Source organism: Ambystoma mexicanum, chromosome 9, assembly GCF_040938575.1.
Source record: "Ambystoma mexicanum isolate Mex_15411 chromosome 9, UKY_AmexF1_1, whole genome shotgun sequence".
Classification (NCBI taxonomy): Eukaryota; Metazoa; Chordata; class Amphibia; order Caudata; family Ambystomatidae; genus Ambystoma; species Ambystoma mexicanum.
In genome coordinates, this window is record NC_090931.1 from 946,325,460 (window position 1) to 946,337,861 (window position 12,402).

Consider the following 12,402-nt stretch of genomic DNA (forward strand, 5'->3'; position numbering starts at 1 on the left):
AGTGTGATATTCAATTATTAATTTATTATAAAGCGTAATATATATATATTGTTTAAATTATCAAATAAACCTTTAAACTTGCAAAACAGAACTACTTCTTGGCTCAGTGGGGTCAGGGGGATTCCAAGAGAGGGGTGTTATATAGGGGTAGTCATCCAGAACGCATGAACTGGACATAAGGATATATCAATAAGGGTTTCCATTCAGTATCCCAGACTAGGCATTGATTTAGCTGTAGTGTTGAATTGAATCCTCTTACAAATTGGGGGCTCGTGCCGGACGTTTGGATTAGATCTATCACTTGTGCAGATTAATACAGTGTGCCAGCTGACCAGATACACATATCCGGTCGGATCACCACGCTGTGTTACGCTGTAAAGCACTTCTCAAAGGAACGCTCTAAGAAAAAGGTCTGTTTTGCAAAAATAAAATACAAACTTCTGTAAGTCAGGAAGGAACTCAAATCTCTAGAATGACGACCTTAGTAGACATGAAAATAGCCAGAGAGCACTTCTTACACAAGTTATTTGTGAGAGGTGAGTGGACTCATCAGGACCAGACGGTCTGGTTGCAAGCAATCACACCCCAGATCACGGAAACAGGGTCAGATACATGGAGAGACCAGGGTCCCTTACATGTGGCCCTGAGTGAACTATATGTGTCCTCTAAGGCCAAGGATGAGCACAACAAGATTGCCAGGGTAGCGGCATATTTATATTTACATATGGGAGCCATGCAGGACAAATGTGTTGAAGGCCAAGATCTGGCGAGTAGGCAACTGCTGGCATTACAGAAGGCCCAATCTGATCTGGACTCTTCTGAGCAGAGGGTGCAGAGGAGCCAGGAGTCAGAAAATGATAGTAGGCAGTATATCATTAAAACAAAAGAGGACATGGATATACTGCAACAGGAAAAGGCTGACCAGGATACTAGATTTCTGGCCCTGCAGAAGGAGCACCAAGACAGTTTGGACTCCTTACTGCAGAGCCAGAAAAAGCTGGAGCAACAATTATACTTTAACAGGGCATGCACGGAGCAGGTAGCCACCCTGCAAAGTCATCTAGATAGAGTGAAGGCAGAGAGCAACAAGCTGATTTTGAAAGACCTGGATACCCAGGCAGAGTTTGATGAAGAACGCCAGAAAGCTGGTGCCTTTCAAAGGCAGAGGGACGACCTGGCGGCACAAATGCAGGCTCTTAGTCAGGAAAGAGACGCCTTAGGCCAGGAAGTCTGACAATTAAAAAGAAAAACAGAAGAAAATCCCTTGGCCCTCCAGGGGCTGGGTGACCTCCAAAAAGAACACCAGAACTTGTTAGAACACACCAGGTGGGTGGAGGATGCTCTGGCAAGAAAGGAGCAGGCCAATAGGGACACAGCTCAGGAGGTAACCCTCCTGCAGCAAAAACTGGCCCAGTGCTCCAGGACCAATCAGGAAAAACAGAGAGAGAATGAGGCTCTCTGCCAGCACAATGATAGACTCCAACAACAGGTAGCGATGCAGGAGAGACTGATAGAGTCTAGTAAGGCCTTAACTGAGGAACTGAAGGCGCAGGCCCTTGCATTGCAACAGGGAGCAGGGGCGGATAGAGATGAGGTTCGCTGGGAAAGAGAAACTCCTGAGCATAAACCCAGGAGCCCTAGTACCAGAGGCCTTTATTTCTCTCAGTCCCTGGACTCTGCCACCCCCATGTCCCCTGGCGCGCATGAGCACCGGGCCACAGGGATGGCAGATTACTATCCAGCCAGAAGCATGGGGCTCATAGGCCAGTACCACCCAGGAATGGAGGGGCGGGCATCCGGGTATGGGCACCCAAGCACAGTGCAATTTGATGGGGAACCCCAGGAGAGTAGGCCCATTAAGGGCATCCTGAAAACCTCTGCCCAGTTAGGTCAGTGGGGGGGGGGGTACCCATCAAATCCTGGCAGCAAGGAGGGATCTGAAGACTCCTCTGAGCGGTACAGGACACAGGAGACCAGGTCCCCACATTCTGCCAGCCATTCCCAGGCTCGCAGAATTCAGGAAAACCTGGAAGAACAGACGGGAACCTCTGGGAGCAGTGCCTCTGAGTCAGAAGATGAATGGACCAGGGTTACCCGGACCAAAAGGGCCAATAAGACAAAAAGGGCCTTGCTTAAGGACCCCTTAAAGCAGATTAAGGCAATCAGGAGCATCATCACGCCTTATCATAAGAACGCCAAGTATTCTGTTTGGGAGCACTTAGTTGTTTGAGCAAATGATGGAGACTTTCCATTTGAAAGACAGCCAAAGCTGTATTCAATATGTAAAGTGGACCTTCTCCCCGGAATACTACAGTTTCTTTGCGGGGCTGGAGGACCAAAATCATTTAAGATGGTCCACCTATAAGGCGGCCATCTTGAAACATTTTTCTACTCATAGAAATCCTCAAGAGGCTCGCAAGCCAATTACAATCTGGGGAGGATCAGGCCCCACAAAAGTTTGTGCAGGAGTTAAAGCGTGCTTTTGCACAGACCACAAGAAGGGTGCGCACGGATAGCAGAGAATTTATTAATACGTTTTTCCATGCCTTGCCCAAATACATAATGACCCAGCTCGTGAGGGATTTTCACGAGAAAAGATCTTTAGACTGGGTCATTGAACAGGCGACCCGGATCTATGAGGTGCAGAAGCCAATAGAAAATAAAAATAATGCGCCCAAAAACCCCAAAGCCAACAACACCCCTGCTGCTGCCAAGGTGGCAGAGGTAAAGGTCATCCCCGTTTTAGAGATGGAGATGGGGGGCCTAAAAACCTACCTGCACCTAATAATGCTAGGCCCAGAAGGTCCTCGGGCCAGTCACAGACAGGGAGCCAGGGAGGCAGCCCCACAAATGGGGTCCCTCGCTCTCCTGATTATGTAAGCCCCCGTTACAAGGGAAACAGGCCCATCCTGGGTTATGTGTGGACTCCTCCAGCCCAAGGGGGGGGGATCCGGCCAAGCACCTAACCCAGAGATCTTCCCTCCCAACTCCTCACAGGAGGGCAGAAACTCACCAAACCCTGGGCAGAACTTCTTCCCCAGGTATCCACCCAACTTCCAGCCCCAAAATCCTCCACCCTTCTTTCCCCAATTCCCTGAGCCCAGACAACCGAATCCGGGAGAGGGGAGGCCAAGGGTGGAGGCGTACCAAAATCTTCCCAACCAGGGATACTACTAGAGAAGGGATATCTACCCTTCCCGGGATCAGCCCAGGGGAGAAAACAGGGCCCCGTATCAGCCTGAGCGGGTTTCCCAGTTAGAGTGCCAGGTTCAAAACATGGCGCGGGATCTGGGTCACATACTGAGGGCTCAGAAGAACCCTCAGATCGGCATGCCGGCGCAGAACGCACCCAACTCTGGACCTGGTGCTCCAGAACAATGACGGGGGCAGCACCCCGATAACTCACCGGTTCCCAGGGAGGAGGCACAAAGGGAAGGGGGGTGTAAAGCCTTGGAGGACGCTTCCTTCCTCACTTGTAAACAGCCCCTGGAAACCCAGGAACCGGAAACAAAATCTCTTGCCCCTGAAAGTCTGCCTCCTAAGGAGCAGAGGGGGGGGGTAGGAGAAACAAAAGACCCAAACAGACTCAGTTTGAGGAGGAGGTACAGATCTTCCAATGTGAGGGAGAGGGATCCTCAGAGGATCCTGGGAAAAGGATCTTCTCCTTCAGAGAGGGGGGAACTCCTCCCAAAGAAAAATGGGTCCCTAGGGATGCAAATCCAGACTGGGGAGATATGGAGACTGAGCTACCGCCGCCCACCATCTCATCCCAGAACCAACCGCAAGAAAATCCCCTGGTTCAAACCCATCCTGATGACTGCCTCCAAAAAGGGCGGGGCGTCCCAGAACCGGAACCAGGGGAACCCACAATGGCTCTGATCTCCAGTTGCCAACTTTTTCTTTCAGATTCCCAAGGCTCTCCACAGAATTCTGCCCAAATCTCTTCGCTAGCGATGTCCAAAACCAGAAAGTTAGCCCACCAGTTGTCCAAAAATGTGCATTATCTGTGCCCCCTTGAGGAGAAGGAGGGAAGATATTATGCCCCGGTACAAGTACAGGGGCAGGGTACGATTTCAGCGCTGGTGGACACGGGATCTCAAGCTACCCTTCTGTCCAGAAGGGCCTTTGATGAACTGAACGCAGGAAGGGGAGGGAATTACCAAATTCCTCTCACCTCACTTCCTGGACAACTCCAGAACTTTGACGGGAAGGAAATTCCCGTCGAGGGGACGGCAGATTTGGACATTAAAATTGGGCGACACAAGTTGAAACACCCGGTCATAGTTGTGACTCCAGAGGGCACCCCTTGTTTACTAGGGAATGACCTCCTGAGAAGGTTGTCACCCCTAATAGATTGCGTAAACAAGGTCCTCTGGACCCAGACTAGCCGACCCATAAAATTAAAACAGAGTGTCAACCATGTTAGTTTAAACGGCACATGCCACATGGTTGAACAAAAATCTGACCAAGTAGAATTTCACTTCCAGAACAACCAAATTCCAGACGTGACAGTAATAGCAGTAGGACAACAGACTGGTGATGGGGGGTCCTCTCTATTTCTGAAAATCAACCTTCTTTCCAGTTTAAGGTGGTATTCCACACTGGAAGGAAACACCCTGAAATTCTTTACCAATCCACAATCAGAAACTCCCACTCCTATAGTCCAGAAAGATGTGAAATCAGCTCAGAGCCTGGCTGATATTCAGCAAATTGGAGAGCAGTTGTTCATCCCTGTCCAATTAAATGATGGGAAGGACTCTGTTCTCGCTCGAGTGTGTGTGACCAACGGTAAGAGCTTCATCAGCGAAGCCATGTTCCGCCAACTCCCAAAAGATCCAGCCATTCCCACATTCAAACTGATAGACAAATGGGAAATGGACCTGGAAGCACCCAATTCCAAACATCTCCTGTCAAGCAGGTGTATGCTCAAAATCTCCATTGGCAACAAGAGCATAGACCATAATTGTTGGGTCGTGCGAGACGTCACTGCCGCTTTTTACTTAGGCAGTGACATTCTCAATCGCTTTGCCATTAGTTTGGACCTAATAAACTTCAAAGCTTGGTCCCGATTAGCGGATAATCCCATGGGCTTTGATGATCCAGAAAAAGCATTTAGGTCAGCTCAATTGCTACCTTATGCAGTTGAAATTCAGATCAAAGAGGAGGTCACCATCCCAGAAAGGACCCGACAATTCTCCCTGGAAGTGAAAGCTAAAAGAGGACAATATTTGCAAAACCCTGATGCTTACATACATCTAAATGCTTCTCTCCAGCAGCAAGGGTTAGGGGTAAACCCAACACCATTAGTCAACATAGAACATGACACCATTCTAATAGAGGTGGATAACAGCGACTTAAAGAGTATTACTCTAGCCGCAGGCACCATTATTGGAATGGCGGTTGATGACCGACATTTTTCCATAGATTTAGGTAATGAACTGTTAGGGCCAATCCCCAAGGACTGCTTTGACAGTGACAGTGATGACAATACAACACCAGACAGGATTTTTACCCGACATGGGGGGAACTTCCTGGTGTACACTTCTTGCCCTTATGGTAAGGAAGATGTGACTTGTGACTTCAGGAGGGATGAGGTGATTTTCCAGGTCCATGAGGGCTGCCTTTCCCACCTGAAGCCTCCAGTGCAAATCAGCACTCTGACCAGGGACTTCTCCACCCAGCTGGAGGAGGCCACTGAGATAGCCAAACCAGAAGTCTTTCCAGGCTTCAGGCAGATGGTGGAAGAGAGAGTCAACCTAGCTGATGACTGTGTGACTCTGGAACAAAAGCAAAAGTTGAAACAAGTTTTCTTGGATTTCCAAGATCTCTTTGCAGTAGACTCATATGACTGTGGTCGCACTGACATCAACACAACAACAATCCCCACGGACCCTGGAATGACTCCTGTGTTTGTGAAGCAATATCGCTTGCCCCTCGCATCAATGGAGTCCCTTACGGAAATAATTAAGAACCTTGAGTCCCGGGGAATAATCTGTCCAGTCCACAGCACCTTCAATAATCCGGTGCTGGGAATATTGAAGCCAAACGGCCAGTGGAGACTCTGCGCCGACCTCAGGGAGCTCAACAAACGGGTCCATACTTCCCGATGGCCTCTGCCCTACATTGACCAAGGGCTGGCCCAGATCCAGGGGTCACAGGTATTCACTGCAATAGACCTGACCAATGGATACTGGACTGTGCCTGTCAGTAGGGAGGACCAATACAAGCTGGCTTTTACCTTTGGGGGCCAGCAGTACACATGGACCCGGACTCCCTTCGGATACCTCAACTCCGGCAATGAATTCAACATTTTCCTACACAAGGCCATGCCCGACCTGGGTGCAAGGGGTAACCTGGCTTATGTAGATGATGTCCTCATCAAAAGTTCATCTGTGGAGGAACACATAGCGGAGATCCGTTATGTTCTGACGCAGTTGAGGGCCGCCGGAGCAAAACTTTCCTTTCAGAAAGCACAGTGGTGTAGAACCCGTGTTAATTTCTTGGGGCATGAGATTACTCCTCAGGGTCTCTGTCCCCAGGAAAAGAAGGTGGAAGCACTCCAAAAACTGAAAGACCCCACAACTCTGCGGGAACTAAGGAGCCTCCTTGTACTGACTAATTACAGCAGAAAGTTCATTGAGGGCTACGCAGAGATCACCAGACCCCTGATTCATCTCTTGAAGGGGGGGTCACGTGGGAATGGGGTCCAGAACAAGCCGAGGCAGTAAGACAACTCAAAAGAAGCCTCTCACAAGCGCCTTGCGTAGCTTACCCTGTCAGAAACAAGGAGTTCTTCCTGGAGACGGGGTTCTCTAATACGTGCTTGACAGCAGTATTATACCAAAAGCATGACAAGGTCAATAAAGTAATCTCCTATGCGAGCAAAACTTTATCCTCTGTGGAGGAAAAATTCAACGATTGTGAGAAGGCACTCCTGGCAACGGTGTGGGCATTGAGGAATTACCGCCCGTTTATCCAGGGGGAACACATCATAGTGGAGACTCCACACCAGCCTCTGCAATATCTCCAAAGTGACAGAATCCGGGCCGGAAATGTGAGTAATTCCCGAATTACTTCCTGGATTCTATCAATGCAGGGCTTTCCTGTGGAGGTCAGATATGGCCAAAACAAGAAGAGTCCCCTCGCGCAAGGTCTGGCTGACTTGCATGATTGTGCCAGAGAAAACTGTCTCAAGGACGAAAGTCTAAAAATAAAGGACAACACGGAGGCATACCTTAATTCCCCACACAAAGTCTTTGAAGAGGAAAAGTGTGAGGGAATGCCCACTGTCTATGTGGATGGATGCTCTTACCATGTTGACAACGACGGGCAGAAAGAACTGGTGGCCGGCGTAGGGAATGCATGGGTGAATGAGTCCCCAGAACCCTCCGCTGGATACAAAATTGGTCCCCGAAGTAGTCAGGTGGCAGAATTGATGGCTGTGCATCAGGCCATCCTCACTGCTGTCCAGCATCAACTCCACGAACTGGTCATAATCATAGATTCGGATTATGTACGGAACAGGTTCGTGGAGCACCTGGTTAATTGGAAAACCAGAGGCATGTTATGTGCTAACAACAAACCCTTGAAACAAGGGAAGTTGATCCAAAACATTGATGATCTGGTCACCTCGAATGAGATGACCATCTATTGGAAAAAGATCAAGGGTCATTCCAAAGTAGAGGGACCAGACAAAACTGGAAATGACTTAGCTGATCAGCTGGCCAAAACCGGGGCCATCCAAGGGGATCTAATAGAAATAGAGTCCCTGTTGGGGGAAATCCAGGTCACTGCTATCACTAGGTCCCAGACAAATGCTCACAATGACCTTTCAATTGCACAATGGAGTAAGGAGACCCCTGATGCTGATTTGATTACCGCTGAGAAGGGGGATCCAATAATTGGTAAATTTTACCACCATCTTGAGGACCCTGAGAACTTTCCCCTGACGGATACCGATTACATTGGGAAAGAGGACCTTAGAGTGTTGATGAAATGTCCAAAAATGTTCCGGATCCAAGACGGTTTGTTGGTAAGGAAATCCAAAGCTGGCCACCATCAGTGGGTGGTTCCTACCTCATTCCGAAGCCTGATGTTAAGTCACGCCAATGATGCGGCCACCGCCGGTCATAGGGGGTTTCACACAACATTGGAAATCTTAAGAGAGGTTGCTTACTGGCCACACATGGGGCAGGACCTCGACCAATATTTGAAGGGGTGTCTTGTGTGTGCACAATTTCAGCCATCATCCCTCACGCACCGTGCGCCTCTCCAAAAGAGGGGGATGACACTGCCATGGTCAGATTTACAAATCGACTTTGTAGGCCCCGTGATTCTCTCTGCTAGGGGGAATAAGTACATGTTGACTGTGACATGCTTGTTTACCAGGTGGGTGGAATGTCTCCCAGCCCCAAACTGCAAGGCAGAAACGGCAGCTGCCTTGATGATTAACCACATCTTTTCCCGTTTCGGTCTACCTCAAAGGATTGAGTCAGACAGGGGTAGCCACTTCACCAGTGAAGTAATGACAAAGATGTGGGAGATACTGGGGGTCAAAAGGAAGTTACATATTGCTTACAGGCAAGCTTCTTCTGGGGCAGAAGAGAGATATAACCGAACCATTGTGAGCATATTAAAGAAGTTTGTGGCAGATTCTGGGCCAAGTTGGGATATCCGATTACCTCTGGTCCTAATGGCAATCAGATCTACCCCTTCATCTGCAACCAAAATGTCACCATTTGAGTTGATGACGGGGCGCAAGATGGTGCTTCCTCAGCATTTGCTCTACAGGACCCAAGAGCAGACCCTAATAAATGCCTTCACAACTCATGAGTATGTGGAGAATTTAAGGAAACACCTTCAACATGCTTTTGCCTATGCTCAGCGGAATCTAGAAAGATCAGCTGAGAGTATGAAGACCCACTATGACCTGAAAACTTCCAGGAAGGAATATCAGGTGGGGGACCGGGTCTATCTATACAATTTCCAAAGGAACCAGGCCAAACAGTGAAAATTGTAGCCTACATGGACGTGACCCTTTGAGATTATAGACAAAATCTCCCCTGTGGCCTACAAGATCCGCATCCCCAAAGGCGGTTTGGCAGAGGGGGAAGACAAGTGGGTGCACATTAACCAGTTGAAGTGTTGCCATCCCAGGCACACTCTGCAACAACTGGAGGAATCCTCTGGAATCCTAGAGGGTACTGTCTCAGATTAATTCAGCTCTAACTTAAAATATCCTACATATCGCCTATCAAATTCTGAGTTTCTCAATGTGGGTGTTTTTGTTGTTGAAGGGAAAAAGAAATGTGCATGTTCATATGTTTTGACTATAAATTTATATGCCACCCCGCTATATAAATGGTGGGGGAGAAAAGTCCATGAATAGGTATTCCCGCTCTTCCTTTGTCGTCCTAGGAGAAAGAAAACCTCGAGACTGGCCAAGGAGGACGATCCGGAGACCGGGAGCAGAGACGCAAGGGGCCCAGTGTACCGCCCAATATTCCCATCAGGACCGGTGAGGAGAACCGATCGATCAGTACTGGATGGAGGAAAAGATGCTGAACTGTGCCATTTGCAGAATTGGAAAAAGATTATGCGAACAGACCAGTGCGTGGGTCAAAACCCTTGTGCACCCAACTCCCCATCGACTCAAATTCAAAGGGCAGTCACGTGGGGGGATCTGTTGGGTGTCCTGACCCACTTTTGAGCTATCATGCTGCAACATTTGGTGCTGTGGGCTTAGAAAATCCAAGATGGCCAAAAAGCCCACAAGTGCGCCAGAATCCAGGAGAACCACGCAGTTTGTGCGCACACCAAAATGGTTACCTAACTTGCCAACCACCAGTGTAAAGAAAGATCTTTGTTAACAAAATCCACTGTTACTGATGTCAAAAAGCTGCTGAAATGGTGGCTCATTGGACCACTTTAAAGATTCAACCCTTTTGTGGGGTTCCACATAACCATCTTACTGTAAGGAGCCCCATCAAAAAAATGTTAAGCAAGGATTATTTACTAACATATAAGAACCATTCCTGTTTAGAATGCATTAATCCAAGAAAGATCCCAAAATTGCATGCAGTACCAACAAAATCCTCAAGGCGGCGCTAGCGGTCTAAACTCTGACAGGAGAACTGAGTGCAGTTGCTGACAAAGGGATTTGACTCAGCTGACTTCAAAGGCTGCATTTTAATTAAAAATTAGCCACCTGCTGTTCCCAGAGGCCTGAAGCCTGGGAAACCCTCTCACCTCCAGAGATTCACACCAGGAGTTAGAATCTCACATGACCTCTTGATTGATAAAAGGCAGACTGGCTGGGAGCCTCCTGGAGACCACACAATAGGCTCTTGCAATTGAATAGGATATGTTGATTTTGACTGTTTCCTGTCAACAAAGGCCTGCCTGCCAGAAGACACATGTGACTGACCCACCCAAGTCTTGGAGGCGGACTCCAACACTCTGAGAACTGAATTGAAAGCAAAATATATATTTTACAGAAACACTGATAACTCTTTGTAATCAAATGACAGAAATGTATAACTTTGAGAGCCTTAATTTAAAAAATGTACCTTCAATTCAAGCCCAAACTCCAATTTGTGTGATGTTCTGGGGGCAAACTAGCAGTTAAGAGGGTATTACTTAAAATGTCTGCATGTGAAAAGTCTGATACTTCATCAATTAATGCCTGCATGCCTTGCACACATGATATTGGTAACCTGATTACAAAGTGCAAATGTTGCTATTTCTGAATGCAATCTCCCAGGAAGAGCAGATTTGGACAGGGTATACCTCCTGTAATATGTGATGGGTGCATGTAATTTTAAATAAATGTGTACCTGTGCAAATATGTCTTTTGGGTCAAAATATAGATTGTGTGTAATTTGACAGCGGTGGGTTCTCTGTACCATAAACAGACCTCATCATGATGACACTTCATTTCATTCCCCCAATCAAGGGGAAGAGGAGGAAGTGGCCAATGACAAGTGGAGAGGGGTAGGGCCTAGGAAGCTAGCCTCTCCACCCATTTTCAAAACACATAAAAGCAGACAGTCAGGACAGATAGGGACATTCTATTCCATCTGCTGCGGGACGCTCTGCCGGGAAAATCCATACTTAACCTCAAACAACCTACAGAGAGCCAACATAGAGACTTCAATCTATCCACCTTCAGAGACCAAGACTTTACTTCAGAATTTGTAGCAGAGAGGTCAACTACAAGCTAAATCCCTCTTTAGCAGGCCTCAACTCATTGCCATTATCACAGCCAGGCGAGCTGCTTGAATTCTTTGCAAGAACTCTTGCCATTTGCCAGAGAGCAGTGTTGTATCCAGAGAGAGACCAGCTGAACCGGAGACCGCTGTATCCAGACCCACAGACCTGATCAGAACCAGAGACCCAGACCAGACCAGCAGAGTAGAGCTGACCCAGACGCTGTGCGCAGAGACCGTCCGTGGCGAGTGAAGAAAACCTGACCAGATCCGTGGCGAGGCCCATTCTATTTCTAAATATATTGTGAGTACATAGCAGAACTGTGCAGAACCAATCTCTTAGTTAAAATAATATAATCCAAGCTATTTTAATCTAAGTAGAACTGCCTTCTAACTGTCACCTGTCATTTCTAGTTGCTAGCTGTCACTTGTCGCTTTGAACTTTTAACATTTCAAATCCGAAAAACTACCTTTATTTAATCGTTCATAACTCCGTAACCGTTTTGGGCTAGGAAATTGGTTTAACTTACCTCTGAAAGCTTAGAATCTCAGCTTTTCAACAAACCTATTCCATACACTTTTGCCGCAATCGCGAAAAACGCACTCGCGAATTTACCGCGATTTGCAAATTTCTCCACGTATGAAAACAGCAGTTTCGTTGCTAAAAATTCGCTTGCCTCTTAAGAACCATCCGTGAATCATTGCTAGAGTGAGCCTGGACTAATATTAACTTGATTTCACTCACCATGAACCTCTAGATGGAATTGAAAGCATTTTAGCATATTTTTTACTTCATTGCCAGCACATATAAAAGCATTTTGGGCCTGTGTTTCAAACTTCTGTAGTCTAAGCTTGCTGGGGTGAACTGAATTACATTTGATTGCATTTCTGAGAACTGTGTGCTTTTCTTCCATTTCCTTGCATTGCATAAAGGGGGGAGGGGATTGCCAGAGAAAAGTGATTGCATTGTTTTGTTGAAATCATATTGAGTATTTTCTGTATTGCATTTTCATTCAACATTATATCCATCTGAACTTATATAAAGCATTCTCTACCACCTTATTCTTCTGTTCCTATTCACAAGTGTGCTAGTGCCATTATTGATTACTGGTCAGATTCAGTGTGATATTCAATTATTAATTTATTATAAAGCGTGATATATATATATTGTTTAAATTATCAAATAAACCTTTAA